The sequence below is a fragment of the Eurosta solidaginis genome, unplaced genomic scaffold, assembly GCF_040869045.1.
Source record: "Eurosta solidaginis isolate ZX-2024a unplaced genomic scaffold, ASM4086904v1 ctg00001140.1, whole genome shotgun sequence".
NCBI lineage: Eukaryota > Metazoa > Arthropoda > Insecta > Diptera > Tephritidae > Eurosta > Eurosta solidaginis.
Window position 1 is genome coordinate 48,900 of NW_027136962.1, and position 20,493 is coordinate 69,392.

General features: G+C 32.9%; 4 non-coding genes across 4 annotated transcripts; all 4 read right to left on the minus strand.

The window, feature by feature from the left end:
• Window positions 1-2,268: 2,268 nt before the first annotated feature.
• On the minus strand, window positions 2,269-2,387 carry LOC137235922 (5S ribosomal RNA). The gene has a single exon (XR_010948124.1). It is a non-coding gene; the product is annotated as a 5S ribosomal RNA (ribosomal RNA).
• Window positions 2,388-7,794: 5,407 nt separating this feature from the next.
• Window positions 7,795-7,913, minus strand: LOC137235923 (5S ribosomal RNA). Its single transcript, XR_010948125.1, has one exon. It is a non-coding gene; the product is annotated as a 5S ribosomal RNA (ribosomal RNA).
• A 5,424-nt stretch (window positions 7,914-13,337) lies between these two features.
• LOC137235924 (5S ribosomal RNA) lies at window positions 13,338-13,456 on the minus strand. The gene has a single exon (XR_010948126.1). It is a non-coding gene; the product is annotated as a 5S ribosomal RNA (ribosomal RNA).
• A 5,424-nt stretch (window positions 13,457-18,880) lies between these two features.
• On the minus strand, window positions 18,881-18,999 carry LOC137235925 (5S ribosomal RNA). The gene has a single exon (XR_010948127.1). It is a non-coding gene; the product is annotated as a 5S ribosomal RNA (ribosomal RNA).
• Between the last annotated feature and the right edge of the window lie 1,494 nt (window positions 19,000-20,493).

Genomic DNA, 20,493 nt, shown 5'->3' on the forward strand with positions numbered 1-20,493 from the left:
GCTAAGCATGCCGTGAGTGAGGGTACTAAGGCTGTTACCAAATACACAAGCTCCAAGTAATTTGTGCGACTGAGGAAAATATGTATAAAAGTGAAAAATGTTAACAAAAAGGCCCTTTTCAGGGCCACAAAATATAAATTAACAAAGAGATATGAATTTTTCTAAGTCGATGAAAATTTTTAATTTTGTTTTGCAATTGAAACATCAAAAAATATTAACAAAAAGGCGCTTTTCAGGGCCACAAAATATAAATTAACAAAGAGATATGAATTTTTCTAAGTCGATGAAAATTTTTAATTTTGTTTTGCAATTGACACATCAATTTTAAAATTGGTCAGCATGGTAGGGCTGACTTACAGTGTCAGACACTAGAGCGGTTAATTATTATGGCGAAGCAACGCTGTAGTCAGACGTATTGCGTACATTTTTGATCTTTTTGTTTGTATATTTTGTAGCCCTGAAAAGGGCTTATTGATAATTCAACATTTAATGAATGTTGTGTCCTTGTAAATTATCACAAAAAACGCAGCATATTTATTTTTTAGCTGATGCCTTTTTTGCAGCTGGCTTTTTAGTCGCAGCTTTTTTTGGTTTGGTAGCAGTTGCTTTTGCTTTTGTTGCCTTTGACTTAGCGGTGGCAGATTTCGACTTGGTTGGCTTGGCTTTAACGGCGCCAGTCTTTTTTGCGTCTTTAGCCTTAGATTTCTCACTTTTCTTTTTTTCGGCGGTTTTCTTAGTGGCAACAGCTTTTTTCACTTTTTTCTCACCACTTGCCTTTTTAACACCACTCGACGATTTTTTCTTTAATGTTGCACTATCTTTTTTGGCTTTTGATTTATCAACCGATTTTGACTTACCATCACCTGATTTAGTGGCTGCAGCTGATAATTTAAATGAACCAGATGCCCCCTTTCCTTTGGTTTGAATCAATTTTCCACTAGTAACAGCCGATTTCAAATAGCGCTTAATAAATGGTGCCAATTTTTGGGCGTCACATTTATATGTTGCACTAATATATTTCTTAATTGCCAAAAGTGATGAGCCACCACGTTCCTTCAAATTCTTAATCGATGCATCTACCATTTGTTGAGTTGGTGGATGAGTGGGAGCAACCGATGGTTTTTTGGGTTTAGTTGCTTTTTTAGCAGCAACTTTCTTCTCAGCAACAGCAGCAGAAGCAGCTACTGGTGAGCTAACATTTGCAACAGCGATTGTGTCAGACATTTTCACTTAATTATTTTATTTAAACTTTTATTAACACTTGAAAATATTTATCAATTTAAGCACACAAAGCACAAACTCACTATTTATACTTTTTTATACAAGCGCATAGAATGCGATACTCTGTTTAAAATTTGAGAAGCGCAGCGAAAAGATGGATGACAAATGTTTTCATTTCAGTGCTACGTACCATTTACATTTGATAAACTTTTCATCTTAATAAATTAATTAAAATTCACATATTAAAGTTATTGCAAATATTCATGTAAAAATAGATAACTGAAATGTGTTAGTTTGATATACGAATTCATTTAAATTGATGAATTTCATATTTTCGGAGTGTCAGGCATTTTAATCAAAAGTTTGCACTGATAAAATCGAATTTTTTCTCAATTAAGTGAAATTTCTTAAAATATATTTGTACTAATCAAAATTTTAATTCGGATATATAAAATATGTTAAATTAGAAATCAAAAAACTTATCTTCGTTGAGTTTTAACAACATTATTTTATTTTAAAAAATTTTTTAAATATTTCTATTGCAACACTAGAGTAACCCTATATGGCTTCACTTAAAGGCATCTAAAGTTTGGAATTTTAGTCTGAATTGATTATTGATATTGGACGTCTACAACTTATATGTATAATTAAATGAAATTTCATGACATTCAAAAAAAAAAATAAAAAAAATTCTCATTGAATGCTTATTAATTATCAATATGATTATAATATACATATCTGAACATAATCGGACATCAGCGTCCATTTTAAGTACTATAATAGGTGGATGAGTATGAATTTGTACTATGCAGATTCATTTTGTATTTATATGATGAATGCTTATAAGCTTTAAATCAATAATTGATATGGTAAAAAATTATAACTAATATTATTATGCACGTAAATGTATGCGCGCGTATGAAATTTTTCCATTGAATCTATAGAAATATTAAATTGTATTCCAAGTATTTATTCAATTAAATGCAATTTAATAAAAAAAATATTTATGTACATATATATACATAAAATAAAAGAAAAAGTTGGATATGCCAACAACACGCGGTGTTCCCAAGCGGTCCCCCATCTAAGTACTAACCGCGCCCGACGCTGCTTAATTTCGGTGATCGGACGAGAACCGATGTATTCAGCGTGGTATGGTCGTTGGCAAAATTTGTTTGCCTAAATTGGTATAAGTATGGCTATTTTAATGTGTATACTCGCAGCTGTGAATTTGTCCTTTTTTTTTTTAAATGATATAAGTCGATTTAAGTAAATTTTGTTATATACTTTATAGTTTAGTGTATTCAGATACTCTTGCTACTAAAATCAGATTAAGTTTATTTTTTTACAAAAATGAACTTATGCCATTTTTGAAAATAAGCCTGCTATTATAGACATATTTATATCGCTTGGCTTGTGTCGGGGTATATTCATTTGCATGAGTTTTCATTATGCATACATACGTATGCTACTTAGTTTAAACGAACATTCATACATACTACATATGCATGTACATCTTAATAACATATCTTTCTGTTATGTATTGTATTAGAGAAATTTTGAAATCTTTGTTAAAAAATATTGTGGTCCTGAAAAGGACCGTTTGTTTGAATGTATATTTATTTTGTGTTAATATGTCCGTAAAAATGAATTTAACCGCCGAAACCATACAATGTACGACCCTGCCTCTTCAATGCATATACAACATCCATAGCCGTAACTGTTTTCCTTTTAGCATGTTCAGTATAAGTGACTGCATCACGGATAACATTTTCCAAAAATACTTTTAAAACACCACGAGTTTCTTCATATATTAAACCAGATATACGTTTTACGCCACCACGACGTGCTAAACGTCGAATAGCTGGCTTTGTGATACCTTGGATGTTATCACGTAAAACTTTGCGATGACGTTTGGCGCCACCTTTACCTAATCCTTTTCCACCTTTGCCACGACCAGTCATTTTTTCTATTTAGCACTTTTTTTAGCTTTCACAAGAACACTTCACTTGATCACTTCACTTCACAACTAATAGCTTGGTTACCGAACGTAGCTGCTATTTATACAAAAATCCACAACATTGAGTGAGCTACCATTATGTGGCATAAATATTTCTATCTCATTTTAACTCGCACAATATTGCAACCCTAAAAAAATGGACAAATGAAACGTTTTTGTGTATTTTATTATATGTATTTCCACATTTATAAAAATTAGGTTTATTAAGTGAAGTGTTCAGTGATCAGTGTTTATTTTGAATTGTGAAAAATAAAAGTGAGAAATGGCTCGTACAAAGCAAACAGCCCGTAAATCGACTGGTGGTAAAGCGCCACGTAAACAATTGGCCACTAAAGCTGCTCGCAAAAGTGCGCCGGCAACTGGTGGAGTGAAGAAGCCACATCGTTATCGCCCAGGTACAGTCGCTTTGCGTGAAATTCGTCGTTATCAGAAGAGTACCGAACTGTTGATTCGTAAATTGCCATTCCAACGTTTGGTGCGTGAAATTGCTCAAGATTTTAAAACTGATTTACGTTTCCAGAGTTCAGCTGTTATGGCATTACAAGAAGCAAGTGAAGCATATTTAGTTGGTTTGTTCGAAGATACAAATTTGTGTGCCATTCATGCAAAACGTGTCACAATTATGCCAAAAGATATTCAATTGGCTAGACGTATACGTGGTGAACGTGCTTAATTCCATATTTTAATAAATATTATAAACGGTCCTTTTCAGGACCACAAATTTTTTTAAACAAAAAAGATCAAAAATAACTGAAGCAACTGTTAATGAAAATTCGTATTTTGATAGTAGCAGCTGTAGTTTTACCCTTAATATGGTGTGTATACCTACTCACGAGTATATACACATTTATTTGCTAAACACATACATTAATATGTATGCACGGTTGTGTGTTTGTACCTTTGGTACGTATGAATACACGCCACAACTTTTTGCGCCTTTGTCGAGATGCTCATACAAACATACATATGTACATATATACATACAATATGTAGTAGCTTGCATGCTGTACTTTTTTAATGTTGCTCAGTTTTTTTTCTTCTGGAAAATGATGTAAGTCAACTTTTTTATGAATATTTTCAAACACTATTTTATTAATTGAAGTAGTTGTTAACGCAGATTTCGTTAAAAAAATAAATTTTCCAAAAGTGTACTTATGACCTTTTAAATTTTTCTTTCAAAAAGTGTTTTAATAGGTTTTAAAATAGATAAATACATATATATGACAATATAATTAATCTCTTTGTATATATATTTTGTCGTCCTGAAAAGGACGGTTTTAAATTTGGCGTCTAAGAATATATGTAAATCGGCGATTACATCACTTATGCTTTCTTTTCGGTCTTCTTTGGTAAAAGTACAGCTTGAATATTTGGTAAAACACCACCTTGAGCTATGGTAACTCCAGACAATAGTTTATTCAATTCTTCATCGTTACGAATAGCCAATTGTAAATGACGTGGAATAATTCTAGTTTTTTTATTATCACGTGCAGCATTACCAGCCAATTCAAGAACTTCAGCTGCCAAATATTCCATAACAGCAGCTAAATATACTGGAGCACCGGCACCAACACGTTCAGCATAATTGCCTTTACGTAACAAGCGATGAATACGACCGACAGGGAATTGAAGACCAGCACGGTTTGAACGTGACTTTGCCTTTCCCTTTACTTTACCACCTTTACCACGGCCAGACATTGTTGTTATATATTTCACTTAATACACTTTTTCACAAATACACACACTAGCTGAATAGCTTGGGCACTTTATTTCCTAAACGCAATTTGTGCTGCGCTTATATACTTTTTCGTTTGTACATTGAGCAACCCCAATCGCATGTTTTCAAATTAATGCCGGCAATATTTAGCGAATCGTTACGAACAGGTTGAATGGTTTGTCGGAAAAAATACACTTAAAGGTGCGCATTTTGACACTTAGAAAATTATTAAAAAGTGTGAGTGATAGTGAAGTGATTTTGTGAAAATTAAATATGCCTCCTAAAACTAGTGGTAAAGCAGCTAAGAAGGCCGGTAAGGCTCAGAAGAATATTACTAAAAACGACAAGAAGAAGAAGCGTAAGAGGAAGGAAAGTTATGCCATCTACATTTATAAAGTGTTGAAACAAGTACATCCTGATACTGGTATATCGTCGAAAGCAATGAGTATCATGAACAGTTTTGTTAATGACATTTTTGAACGTATTGCTGCTGAAGCATCACGTTTAGCTCATTACAATAAACGTTCAACAATTACTAGTCGCGAAATTCAAACTGCCGTACGCCTATTGTTGCCTGGTGAATTGGCTAAGCATGCCGTGAGTGAGGGTACTAAGGCTGTTACCAAATACACAAGCTCCAAGTAATTTGTGCGACTGAGGAAAATATGTATAAAAGTGAAAAATGTTAACAAAAAGGCCCTTTTCAGGGCCACAAAATATAAATTAACAAAGAGATATGAATTTTTCTAAGTCGATGAAAATTTTTAATTTTGTTTTGCAATTGAAACATCAAAAAATGTTAACAAAAAGGCGCTTTTCAGGGCCACAAAATATAAATTAACAAAGAGATATGAATTTTTCTAAGTCGATGAAAATTTTTAATTTTGTTTTGCAATTGAAACATCAATTTTAAAATTGGTCAGCATGGTAGGGCTGACTTACAGTGTCAGACACTAGAGCGGTTAATTATTATGGCGAAGCAACGCTGTAGTCAGACGTATTGCGTACATTTTTGATCTTTTTGTTTGTATATTTTGTAGCCCTGAAAAGGGCTTATTGATAATTCAACATTTAATGAATGTTGTGTCCTTGTAAATTATCACAAAAAACGCAGCATATTTATTTTTTAGCTGATGCCTTTTTTGCAGCTGGCTTTTTAGTCGCAGCCTTTTTTGGTTTGGTAGCAGTTGCTTTTGCTTTTGTTGCCTTTGACTTAGCGGTGGCAGATTTCGACTTGGTTGGCTTGGCTTTAACGGCGCCAGTCTTTTTTGCGTCTTTAGCCTTAGATTTCTCACTTTTCTTTTTTTCGGCGGTTTTCTTAGTGGCAACAGCTTTTTTCACTTTTTTCTCACCACTTGCCTTTTTAACACCACTCGACGATTTTTTCTTTAATGTTGCACTATCTTTTTTGGCTTTTGATTTATCAACCGATTTTGACTTACCATCACCTGATTTAGTGGCTGCAGCTGATAATTTAAATGAACCAGATGCCCCCTTTCCTTTGGTTTGAATCAATTTTCCACTAGTAACAGCCGATTTCAAATAGCGCTTAATAAATGGTGCCAATTTTTGGGCGTCACATTTATATGTTGCACTAATATATTTCTTAATTGCCAAAAGTGATGAGCCACCACGTTCCTTCAAATTCTTAATCGATGCATCTACCATTTGTTGAGTTGGTGGATGAGTGGGAGCAACCGATGGTTTTTTGGGTTTAGTTGCTTTTTTAGCAGCAACTTTCTTCTCAGCAACAGCAGCAGAAGCAGCTACTGGTGAGCTAACATTTGCAACAGCGATTGTGTCAGACATTTTCACTTAATTATTTTATTTAAACTTTTATTAACACTTGAAAATATTTATCAATTTAAGCACACAAAGCACAAACTCACTATTTATACTTTTTTATACAAGCGCATAGAATGCGATACTCTGTTTAAAATTTGAGAAGCGCAGCGAAAAGATGGATGACAAATGTTTTCATTTCAGTGCTACGTACCATTTACATTTGATAAACTTTTCATCTTAATAAATTAATTAAAATTCACATATTAAAGTTATTGCAAATATTCATGTAAAAATAGATAACTGAAATGTGTTAGTTTGATATACGAATTCATTTAAATTGATGAATTTCATATTTTCGGAGTGTCAGGCATTTTAATCAAAAGTTTGCACTGATAAAATCGAATTTTTTCTCAATTAAGTGAAATTTCTTAAAATATATTTGTACTAATCAAAATTTTAATTCGGATATATAAAATATGTTAAATTAGAAATCAAAAAACTTATCTTCGTTGAGTTTTAACAACATTATTTTATTTTAAAAAATTTTTTAAATATTTCTATTGCAACACTAGAGTAACCCTATATGGCTTCACTTAAAGGCATCTAAAGTTTGGAATTTTAGTCTGAATTGATTATTGATATTGGACGTCTACAACTTATATGTATAATTAAATGAAATTTCATGACATTCAAAAAAAAATAAAAAAAATTCTAATTATCAATATGATTATAATATACATATCTGAACATAATCGGACATCAGCGTCCATTTTAAGTACTATAATAGGTGGATGAGTATGAATTTGTACTATGCAGATTCATTTTGTATTTATATGATGAATGCTTATAAGCTTTAAATCAATAATTGATATGGTAAAAAATTATAACTAATATTATTATGCACGTAAATGTATGCGCGCGTATGAAATTTTTCCATTGAATCTATAGAAATATTAAATTGTATTCCAAGTATTTATTCAATTAAATGCAATTTAATAAAAAAAATATTTATGTACATATATATACATAAAATAAAAGAAAAAGTTGGATATGCCAACAACACGCGGTGTTCCCAAGCGGTCCCCCATCTAAGTACTAACCGCGCCCGACGCTGCTTAATTTCGGTGATCGGACGAGAACCGATGTATTCAGCGTGGTATGGTCGTTGGCAAAATTTGTTTGCCTAAATTGGTATAAGTATGGCTATTTTAATGTGTATACTCGCAGCTGTGAATTTGTCCTTTTTTTTTTTAAATGATATAAGTCGATTTAAGTAAATTTTGTTATATACTTTATAGTTTAGTGTATTCAGATACTCTTGCTACTAAAATCAGATTAAGTTTATTTTTTTACAAAAATGAACTTATGCCATTTTTGAAAATAAGCCTGCTATTATAGACATATTTATATCGCTTGGCTTGTGTCGGGGTATATTCATTTGCATGAGTTTTCATTATGCATACATACGTATGCTACTTAGTTTAAACGAACATTCATACATACTACATATGCATGTACATCTTAATAACATATCTTTCTGTTATGTATTGTATTAGAGAAATTTTGAAATCTTTGTTAAAAAATATTGTGGTCCTGAAAAGGACCGTTTGTTTGAATGTATATTTATTTTGTGTTAATATGTCCGTAAAAATGAATTTAACCGCCGAAACCATACAATGTACGACCCTGCCTCTTCAATGCATATACAACATCCATAGCCGTAACTGTTTTCCTTTTAGCATGTTCAGTATAAGTGACTGCATCACGGATAACATTTTCCAAAAATACTTTTAAAACACCACGAGTTTCTTCATATATTAAACCAGATATACGTTTTACGCCACCACGACGTGCTAAACGTCGAATAGCTGGCTTTGTGATACCTTGGATGTTATCACGTAAAACTTTGCGATGACGTTTGGCGCCACCTTTACCTAATCCTTTTCCACCTTTGCCACGACCAGTCATTTTTTCTATTTAGCACTTTTTTTAGCTTTCACAAGAACACTTCACTTGATCACTTCACTTCACAACTAATAGCTTGGTTACCGAACGTAGCTGCTATTTATACAAAAATCCACAACATTGAGTGAGCTACCATTATGTGGCATAAATATTTCTATCTCATTTTAACTCGCACAATATTGCAACCCTAAAAAAATGGACAAATGAAACGTTTTTGTGTATTTTATTATATGTATTTCCACATTTATAAAAATTAGGTTTATTAAGTGAAGTGTTCAGTGATCAGTGTTTATTTTGAATTGTGAAAAATAAAAGTGAGAAATGGCTCGTACAAAGCAAACAGCCCGTAAATCGACTGGTGGTAAAGCGCCACGTAAACAATTGGCCACTAAAGCTGCTCGCAAAAGTGCGCCGGCAACTGGTGGAGTGAAGAAGCCACATCGTTATCGCCCAGGTACAGTCGCTTTGCGTGAAATTCGTCGTTATCAGAAGAGTACCGAACTGTTGATTCGTAAATTGCCATTCCAACGTTTGGTGCGTGAAATTGCTCAAGATTTTAAAACTGATTTACGTTTCCAGAGTTCAGCTGTTATGGCATTACAAGAAGCAAGTGAAGCATATTTAGTTGGTTTGTTCGAAGATACAAATTTGTGTGCCATTCATGCAAAACGTGTCACAATTATGCCAAAAGATATTCAATTGGCTAGACGTATACGTGGTGAACGTGCTTAATTCCATATTTTAATAAATATTATAAACGGTCCTTTTCAGGACCACAAATTTTTTTAAACAAAAAAGATCAAAAATAACTGAAGCAACTGTTAATGAAAATTCGTATTTTGATAGTAGCAGCTGTAGTTTTACCCTTAATATGGTGTGTATACCTACTCACGAGTATATACACATTTATTTGCTAAACACATACATTAATATGTATGCACGGTTGTGTGTTTGTACCTTTGGTACGTATGAATACACGCCACAACTTTTTGCGCCTTTGTCGAGATGCTCATACAAACATACATATGTACATATATACATACAATATGTAGTAGCTTGCATGCTGTACTTTTTTAATGTTGCTCAGTTTTTTTTCTTCTGGAAAATGATGTAAGTCAACTTTTTTATGAATATTTTCAAACACTATTTTATTAATTGAAGTAGTTGTTAACGCAGATTTCGTTAAAAAAATAAATTTTCCAAAAGTGTACTTATGACCTTTTAAATTTTTCTTTCAAAAAGTGTTTTAATAGGTTTTAAAATAGATAAATACATATATATGACAATATAATTAATCTCTTTGTATATATATTTTGTCGTCCTGAAAAGGACGGTTTTAAATTTGGCGTCTAAGAATATATGTAAATCGGCGATTACATCACTTATGCTTTCTTTTCGGTCTTCTTTGGTAAAAGTACAGCTTGAATATTTGGTAAAACACCACCTTGAGCTATGGTAACTCCAGACAATAGTTTATTCAATTCTTCATCGTTACGAATAGCCAATTGTAAATGACGTGGAATAATTCTAGTTTTTTTATTATCACGTGCAGCATTACCAGCCAATTCAAGAACTTCAGCTGCCAAATATTCCATAACAGCAGCTAAATATACTGGAGCACCGGCACCAACACGTTCAGCATAATTGCCTTTACGTAACAAGCGATGAATACGACCGACAGGGAATTGAAGACCAGCACGGTTTGAACGTGACTTTGCCTTTCCCTTTACTTTACCACCTTTACCACGGCCAGACATTGTTGTTATATATTTCACTTAATACACTTTTTCACAAATACACACACTAGCTGAATAGCTTGGGCACTTTATTTCCTAAACGCAATTTGTGCTGCGCTTATATACTTTTTCGTTTGTACATTGAGCAACCCCAATCGCATGTTTTCAAATTAATGCCGGCAATATTTAGCGAATCGTTACGAACAGGTTGAATGGTTTGTCGGAAAAAATACACTTAAAGGTGCGCATTTTGACACTTAGAAAATTATTAAAAAGTGTGAGTGATAGTGAAGTGATTTTGTGAAAATTAAATATGCCTCCTAAAACTAGTGGTAAAGCAGCTAAGAAGGCCGGTAAGGCTCAGAAGAATATTACTAAAAACGACAAGAAGAAGAAGCGTAAGAGGAAGGAAAGTTATGCCATCTACATTTATAAAGTGTTGAAACAAGTACATCCTGATACTGGTATATCGTCGAAAGCAATGAGTATCATGAACAGTTTTGTTAATGACATTTTTGAACGTATTGCTGCTGAAGCATCACGTTTAGCTCATTACAATAAACGTTCAACAATTACTAGTCGCGAAATTCAAACTGCCGTACGCCTATTGTTGCCTGGTGAATTGGCTAAGCATGCCGTGAGTGAGGGTACTAAGGCTGTTACCAAATACACAAGCTCCAAGTAATTTGTGCGACTGAGGAAAATATGTATAAAAGTGAAAAATGTTAACAAAAAGGCCCTTTTCAGGGCCACAAAATATAAATTAACAAAGAGATATGAATTTTTCTAAGTCGATGAAAATTTTTAATTTTGTTTTGCAATTGAAACATCAAAAAATGTTAACAAAAAGGCGCTTTTCAGGGCCACAAAATATAAATTAACAAAGAGATATGAATTTTTCTAAGTCGATGAAAATTTTTAATTTTGTTTTGCAATTGAAACATCAATTTTAAAATTGGTCAGCATGGTAGGGCTGACTTACAGTGTCAGACACTAGAGCGGTTAATTATTATGGCGAAGCAACGCTGTAGTCAGACGTATTGCGTACATTTTTGATCTTTTTGTTTGTATATTTTGTAGCCCTGAAAAGGGCTTATTGATAATTCAACATTTAATGAATGTTGTGTCCTTGTAAATTATCACAAAAAACGCAGCATATTTATTTTTTAGCTGATGCCTTTTTTGCAGCTGGCTTTTTAGTCGCAGCCTTTTTTGGTTTGGTAGCAGTTGCTTTTGCTTTTGTTGCCTTTGACTTAGCGGTGGCAGATTTCGACTTGGTTGGCTTGGCTTTAACGGCGCCAGTCTTTTTTGCGTCTTTAGCCTTAGATTTCTCACTTTTCTTTTTTTCGGCGGTTTTCTTAGTGGCAACAGCTTTTTTCACTTTTTTCTCACCACTTGCCTTTTTAACACCACTCGACGATTTTTTCTTTAATGTTGCACTATCTTTTTTGGCTTTTGATTTATCAACCGATTTTGACTTACCATCACCTGATTTAGTGGCTGCAGCTGATAATTTAAATGAACCAGATGCCCCCTTTCCTTTGGTTTGAATCAATTTTCCACTAGTAACAGCCGATTTCAAATAGCGCTTAATAAATGGTGCCAATTTTTGGGCGTCACATTTATATGTTGCACTAATATATTTCTTAATTGCCAAAAGTGATGAGCCACCACGTTCCTTCAAATTCTTAATCGATGCATCTACCATTTGTTGAGTTGGTGGATGAGTGGGAGCAACCGATGGTTTTTTGGGTTTAGTTGCTTTTTTAGCAGCAACTTTCTTCTCAGCAACAGCAGCAGAAGCAGCTACTGGTGAGCTAACATTTGCAACAGCGATTGTGTCAGACATTTTCACTTAATTATTTTATTTAAACTTTTATTAACACTTGAAAATATTTATCAATTTAAGCACACAAAGCACAAACTCACTATTTATACTTTTTTATACAAGCGCATAGAATGCGATACTCTGTTTAAAATTTGAGAAGCGCAGCGAAAAGATGGATGACAAATGTTTTCATTTCAGTGCTACGTACCATTTACATTTGATAAACTTTTCATCTTAATAAATTAATTAAAATTCACATATTAAAGTTATTGCAAATATTCATGTAAAAATAGATAACTGAAATGTGTTAGTTTGATATACGAATTCATTTAAATTGATGAATTTCATATTTTCGGAGTGTCAGGCATTTTAATCAAAAGTTTGCACTGATAAAATCGAATTTTTTCTCAATTAAGTGAAATTTCTTAAAATATATTTGTACTAATCAAAATTTTAATTCGGATATATAAAATATGTTAAATTAGAAATCAAAAAACTTATCTTCGTTGAGTTTTAACAACATTATTTTATTTTAAAAAATTTTTTAAATATTTCTATTGCAACACTAGAGTAACCCTATATGGCTTCACTTAAAGGCATCTAAAGTTTGGAATTTTAGTCTGAATTGATTATTGATATTGGACGTCTACAACTTATATGTATAATTAAATGAAATTTCATGACATTCAAAAAAAAAAATAAAAAAAATTCTCATTGAATGCTTATTAATTATCAATATGATTATAATATACATATCTGAACATAATCGGACATCAGCGTCCATTTTAAGTACTATAATAGGTGGATGAGTATGAATTTGTACTATGCAGATTCATTTTGTATTTATATGATGAATGCTTATAAGCTTTAAATCAATAATTGATATGGTAAAAAATTATAACTAATATTATTATGCACGTAAATGTATGCGCGCGTATGAAATTTTTCCATTGAATCTATAGAAATATTAAATTGTATTCCAAGTATTTATTCAATTAAATGCAATTTAATAAAAAAAATATTTATGTACATATATATACATAAAATAAAAGAAAAAGTTGGATATGCCAACAACACGCGGTGTTCCCAAGCGGTCCCCCATCTAAGTACTAACCGCGCCCGACGCTGCTTAATTTCGGTGATCGGACGAGAACCGATGTATTCAGCGTGGTATGGTCGTTGGCAAAATTTGTTTGCCTAAATTGGTATAAGTATGGCTATTTTAATGTGTATACTCGCAGCTGTGAATTTGTCCTTTTTTTTTTTAAATGATATAAGTCGATTTAAGTAAATTTTGTTATATACTTTATAGTTTAGTGTATTCAGATACTCTTGCTACTAAAATCAGATTAAGTTTATTTTTTTACAAAAATGAACTTATGCCATTTTTGAAAATAAGCCTGCTATTATAGACATATTTATATCGCTTGGCTTGTGTCGGGGTATATTCATTTGCATGAGTTTTCATTATGCATACATACGTATGCTACTTAGTTTAAACGAACATTCATACATACTACATATGCATGTACATCTTAATAACATATCTTTCTGTTATGTATTGTATTAGAGAAATTTTGAAATCTTTGTTAAAAAATATTGTGGTCCTGAAAAGGACCGTTTGTTTGAATGTATATTTATTTTGTGTTAATATGTCCGTAAAAATGAATTTAACCGCCGAAACCATACAATGTACGACCCTGCCTCTTCAATGCATATACAACATCCATAGCCGTAACTGTTTTCCTTTTAGCATGTTCAGTATAAGTGACTGCATCACGGATAACATTTTCCAAAAATACTTTTAAAACACCACGAGTTTCTTCATATATTAAACCAGATATACGTTTTACGCCACCACGACGTGCTAAACGTCGAATAGCTGGCTTTGTGATACCTTGGATGTTATCACGTAAAACTTTGCGATGACGTTTGGCGCCACCTTTACCTAATCCTTTTCCACCTTTGCCACGACCAGTCATTTTTTCTATTTAGCACTTTTTTTAGCTTTCACAAGAACACTTCACTTGATCACTTCACTTCACAACTAATAGCTTGGTTACCGAACGTAGCTGCTATTTATACAAAAATCCACAACATTGAGTGAGCTACCATTATGTGGCATAAATATTTCTATCTCATTTTAACTCGCACAATATTGCAACCCTAAAAAAATGGACAAATGAAACGTTTTTGTGTATTTTATTACATGTATTTCCACATTTATAAAAATTAGGTTTATTAAGTGAAGTGTTCAGTGATCAGTGTTTATTTTGAATTGTGAAAAATAAAAGTGAGAAATGGCTCGTACAAAGCAAACAGCCCGTAAATCGACTGGTGGTAAAGCGCCACGTAAACAATTGGCCACTAAAGCTGCTCGCAAAAGTGCGCCGGCAACTGGTGGAGTGAAGAAGCCACATCGTTATCGCCCAGGTACAGTCGCTTTGCGTGAAATTCGTCGTTATCAGAAGAGTACCGAACTGTTGATTCGTAAATTGCCATTCCAACGTTTGGTGCGTGAAATTGCTCAAGATTTTAAAACTGATTTACGTTTCCAGAGTTCAGCTGTTATGGCATTACAAGAAGCAAGTGAAGCATATTTAGTTGGTTTGTTCGAAGATACAAATTTGTGTGCCATTCATGCAAAACGTGTCACAATTATGCCAAAAGATATTCAATTGGCTAGACGTATACGTGGTGAACGTGCTTAATTCCATATTTTAATAAATATTATAAACGGTCCTTTTCAGGACCACAAATTTTTTTAAACAAAAAAGATCAAAAATAACTGAAGCAACTGTTAATGAAAATTCGTATTTTGATAGTAGCAGCTGTAGTTTTACCCTTAATATGGTGTGTATACCTACTCACGAGTATATACACATTTATTTGCTAAACACATACATTAATATGTATGCACGGTTGTGTGTTTGTACCTTTGGTACGTATGAATACACGCCACAACTTTTTGCGCCTTTGTCGAGATGCTCATACAAACATACATATGTACATATATACATACAATATGTAGTAGCTTGCATGCTGTACTTTTTTAATGTTGCTCAGTTTTTTTTCTTCTGGAAAATGATGTAAGTCAACTTTTTTATGAATATTTTCAAACACTATTTTATTAATTGAAGTAGTTGTTAACGCAGATTTCGTTAAAAAAATAAATTTTCCAAAAGTGTACTTATGACCTTTTAAATTTTTCTTTCAAAAAGTGTTTTAATAGGTTTTAAAATAGATAAATACATATATATGACAATATAATTAATCTCTTTGTATATATATTTTGTCGTCCTGAAAAGGACGGTTTTAAATTTGGCGTCTAAGAATATATGTAAATCGGCGATTACATCACTTATGCTTTCTTTTCGGTCTTCTTTGGTAAAAGTACAGCTTGAATATTTGGTAAAACACCACCTTGAGCTATGGTAACTCCAGACAATAGTTTATTCAATTCTTCATCGTTACGAATAGCCAATTGTAAATGACGTGGAATAATTCTAGTTTTTTTATTATCACGTGCAGCATTACCAGCCAATTCAAGAACTTCAGCTGCCAAATATTCCATAACAGCAGCTAAATATACTGGAGCACCGGCACCAACACGTTCAGCATAATTGCCTTTACGTAACAAGCGATGAATACGACCGACAGGGAATTGAAGACCAGCACGGTTTGAACGTGACTTTGCCTTTCCCTTTACTTTACCACCTTTACCACGGCCAGACATTGTTGTTATATATTTCACTTAATACACTTTTTCACAAATACACACACTAGCTGAATAGCTTGGGCACTTTATTTCCTAAACGCAATTTGTGCTGCGCTTATATACTTTTTCGTTTGTACATTGAGCAACCCCAATCGCATGTTTTCAAATTAATGCCGGCAATATTTAGCGAATCGTTACGAACAGGTTGAATGGTTTGTCGGAAAAAATACACTTAAAGGTGCGCATTTTGACACTTAGAAAATTATTAAAAAGTGTGAGTGATAGTGAAGTGATTTTGTGAAAATTAAATATGCCTCCTAAAACTAGTGGTAAAGCAGCTAAGAAGGCCGGTAAGGCTCAGAAGAATATTACTAAAAACGACAAGAAGAAGAAGCGTAAGAGGAAGGAAAGTTATGCCATCTACATTTATAAAGTGTTGAAACAAGTACATCCTGATACTGGTATATCGTCGAAAGCAATGAGTATCATGAACAGTTTTGTTAATGACATTTTTGAACGTATTGCTGCTGAAGCATCACGTTTAGCTCATTACAATAAACGTTCAACAATTACTAGTCGCGAAATTCAAACTGCCGTACGCCTATTGTTGCCTGGTGAATTGGCTAAGCATGCCGTGAGTGAGGGTACTAAGGCTGTTACCAAATACACAAGCTCCAAGTAATTTGTGCGACTGAGGAAAATATGTATAAAAGTGAAAAATGTTAACAAAAAGGCCCTTTTCAGGGCCACAAAATATAAATTAACAAAGAGATATGAATTTTTCTAAGTCGATGAAAATTTTTAATTTTGTTTTGCAATTGAAACATCAAAAAATGTTAACAAAAAGGCGCTTTTCAGGGCCACAAAATATAAATTAACAAAGAGATATGAATTTTTCTAAGTCGATGAAAATTTTTAATTTTGTTTTGCAATTGAAACATCAATTTTAAAATTGGTCAGCATGGTAGGGCTGACTTACAGTGTCAGACACTAGAGCGGTTAATTATTATGGCGAAGCAACGCTGTAGTCAGACGTATTGCGTACATTTTTGATCTTTTTGTTTGTATATTTTGTAGCCCTGAAAAGGGCTTATTGATAATTCAACATTTAATGAATGTTGTGTCCTTGTAAATTATCACAAAAAACGCAGCATATTTATTTTTTAGCTGATGCCTTTTTTGCAGCTGGCTTTTTAGTCGCAGCCTTTTTTGGTTTGGTAGCAGTTGCTTTTGCTTTTGTTGCCTTTGACTTAGCGGTGGCAGATTTCGACTTGGTTGGCTTGGCTTTAACGGCGCCAGTCTTTTTTGCGTCTTTAGCCTTAGATTTCTCACTTTTCTTTTTTTCGGCGGTTTTCTTAGTGGCAACAGCTTTTTTCACTTTTTTCTCACCACTTGCCTTTTTAACACCACTCGACGATTTTTTCTTTAATGTTGCACTATCTTTTTTGGCTTTTGATTTATCAACCGATTTTGACTTACCATCACCTGATTTAGTGGCTGCAGCTGATAATTTAAATGAACCAGATGCCCCCTTTCCTTTGGTTTGAATCAATTTTCCACTAGTAACAGCCGATTTCAAATAGCGCTTAATAAATGGTGCCAATTTTTGGGCGTCACATTTATATGTTGCACTAATATATTTCTTAATTGCCAAAAGTGATGAGCCACCACGTTCCTTCAAATTCTTAATCGATGCATCTACCATTTGTTGAGTTGGTGGATGAGTGGGAGCAACCGATGGTTTTTTGGGTTTAGTTGCTTTTTTAGCAGCAACTTTCTTCTCAGCAACAGCAGCAGAAGCAGCTACTGGTGAGCTAACATTTGCAACAGCGATTGTGTCAGACATTTTCACTTAATTATTTTATTTAAACTTTTATTAACACTTGAAAATATTTATCAATTTAAGCACACAAAGCACAAACTCACTATTTATACTTTTTTATACAAGCGCATAGAATGCGATACTCTGTTTAAAATTTGAGAAGCGCAGCGAAAAGATGGATGACAAATGTTTTCATTTCAGTGCTACGTACCATTTACATTTGATAAACTTTTCATCTTAATAAATTAATTAAAATTCACATATTAAAGTTATTGCAAATATTCATGTAAAAATAGATAACTGAAATGTGTTAGTTTGATATACGAATTCATTTAAATTGATGAATTTCATATTTTCGGAGTGTCAGGCATTTTAATCAAAAGTTTGCACTGATAAAATCGAATTTTTTCTCAATTAAGTGAAATTTCTTAAAATATATTTGTACTAATCAAAATTTTAATTCGGATATATAAAATATGTTAAATTAGAAATCAAAAAACTTATCTTCGTTGAGTTTTAACAACATTATTTTATTTTAAAAAATTTTTTAAATATTTCTATTGCAACACTAGAGTAACCCTATATGGCTTCACTTAAAGGCATCTAAAGTTTGGAATTTTAGTCTGAATTGATTATTGATATTGGACGTCTACAACTTATATGTATAATTAAATGAAATTTCATGACATTCAAAAAAAAAAATAAAAAAAATTCTCATTGAATGCTTATTAATTATCAATATGATTATAATATACATATCTGAACATAATCGGACATCAGCGTCCATTTTAAGTACTATAATAGGTGGATGAGTATGAATTTGTACTATGCAGATTCATTTTGTATTTATATGATGAATGCTTATAAGCTTTAAATCAATAATTGATATGGTAAAAAATTATAACTAATATTATTATGCACGTAAATGTATGCGCGCGTATGAAATTTTTCCATTGAATCTATAGAAATATTAAATTGTATTCCAAGTATTTATTCAATTAAATGCAATTTAATAAAAAAAATATTTATGTACATATATATACATAAAATAAAAGAAAAAGTTGGATATGCCAACAACACGCGGTGTTCCCAAGCGGTCCCCCATCTAAGTACTAACCGCGCCCGACGCTGCTTAATTTCGGTGATCGGACGAGAACCGATGTATTCAGCGTGGTATGGTCGTTGGCAAAATTTGTTTGCCTAAATTGGTATAAGTATGGCTATTTTAATGTGTATACTCGCAGCTGTGAATTTGTCCTTTTTTTTTTTAAATGATATAAGTCGATTTAAGTAAATTTTGTTATATACTTTATAGTTTAGTGTATTCAGATACTCTTGCTACTAAAATCAGATTAAGTTTATTTTTTTACAAAAATGAACTTATGCCATTTTTGAAAATAAGCCTGCTATTATAGACATATTTATATCGCTTGGCTTGTGTCGGGGTATATTCATTTGCATGAGTTTTCATTATGCATACATACGTATGCTACTTAGTTTAAACGAACATTCATACATACTACATATGCATGTACATCTTAATAACATATCTTTCTGTTATGTATTGTATTAGAGAAATTTTGAAATCTTTGTTAAAAAATATTGTGGTCCTGAAAAGGACCGTTTGTTTGAATGTATATTTATTTTGTGTTAATATGTCCGTAAAAATGAATTTAACCGCCGAAACCATACAATGTACGACCCTGCCTCTTCAATGCATATACAACATCCATAGCCGTAACTGTTTTCCTTTTAGCATGTTCAGTATAAGTGACTGCATCACGGATAACATTTTCCAAAAATACTTTTAAAACACCACGAGTTTCTTCATATATTAAACCAGATATACGTTTTACGCCACCACGACGTGCTAAACGTCGAATAGCTGGCTTTGTGATACCTTGGATGTTATCACGTAAAACTTTGCGATGACGTTTGGCGCCACCTTTACCTAATCCTTTTCCACCTTTGCCACGACCAGTCATTTTTTCTATTTAGCACTTTTTTTAGCTTTCACAAGAACACTTCACTTGATCACTTCACTTCACAACTAATAGCTTGGTTACCGAACGTAGCTGCTATTTATACAAAAATCCACAACATTGAGTGAGCTACCATTATGTGGCATAAATATTTCTATCTCATTTTAACTCGCACAATATTGCAACCCTAAAAAAATGGACAAATGAAACGTTTTTGTGTATTTTATTACATGTATTTCCACATTTATAAAAATTAGGTTTATTAAGTGAAGTGTTCAGTGATCAGTGTTTATTTTGAATTGTGAAAAATAAAAGTGAGAAATGGCTCGTACAAAGCAAACAGCCCGTAAATCGACTGGTGGTAAAGCGCCACGTAAACAATTGGCCACTAAAGCTGCTCGCAAAAGTGCGCCGGCAACTGGTGGAGTGAAGAAGCCACATCGTTATCGCCCAGGTACAGTCGCTTTGCGTGAAATTCGTCGTTATCAGAAGAGTACCGAACTGTTGATTCGTAAATTGCCATTCCAACGTTTGGTGCGTGAAATTGCTCAAGATTTTAAAACTGATTTACGTTTCCAGAGTTCAGCTGTTATGGCATTACAAGAAGCAAGTGAAGCATATTTAGTTGGTTTGTTCGAAGATACAAATTTGTGTGCCATTCATGCAAAACGTGTCACAATTATGCCAAAAGATATTCAA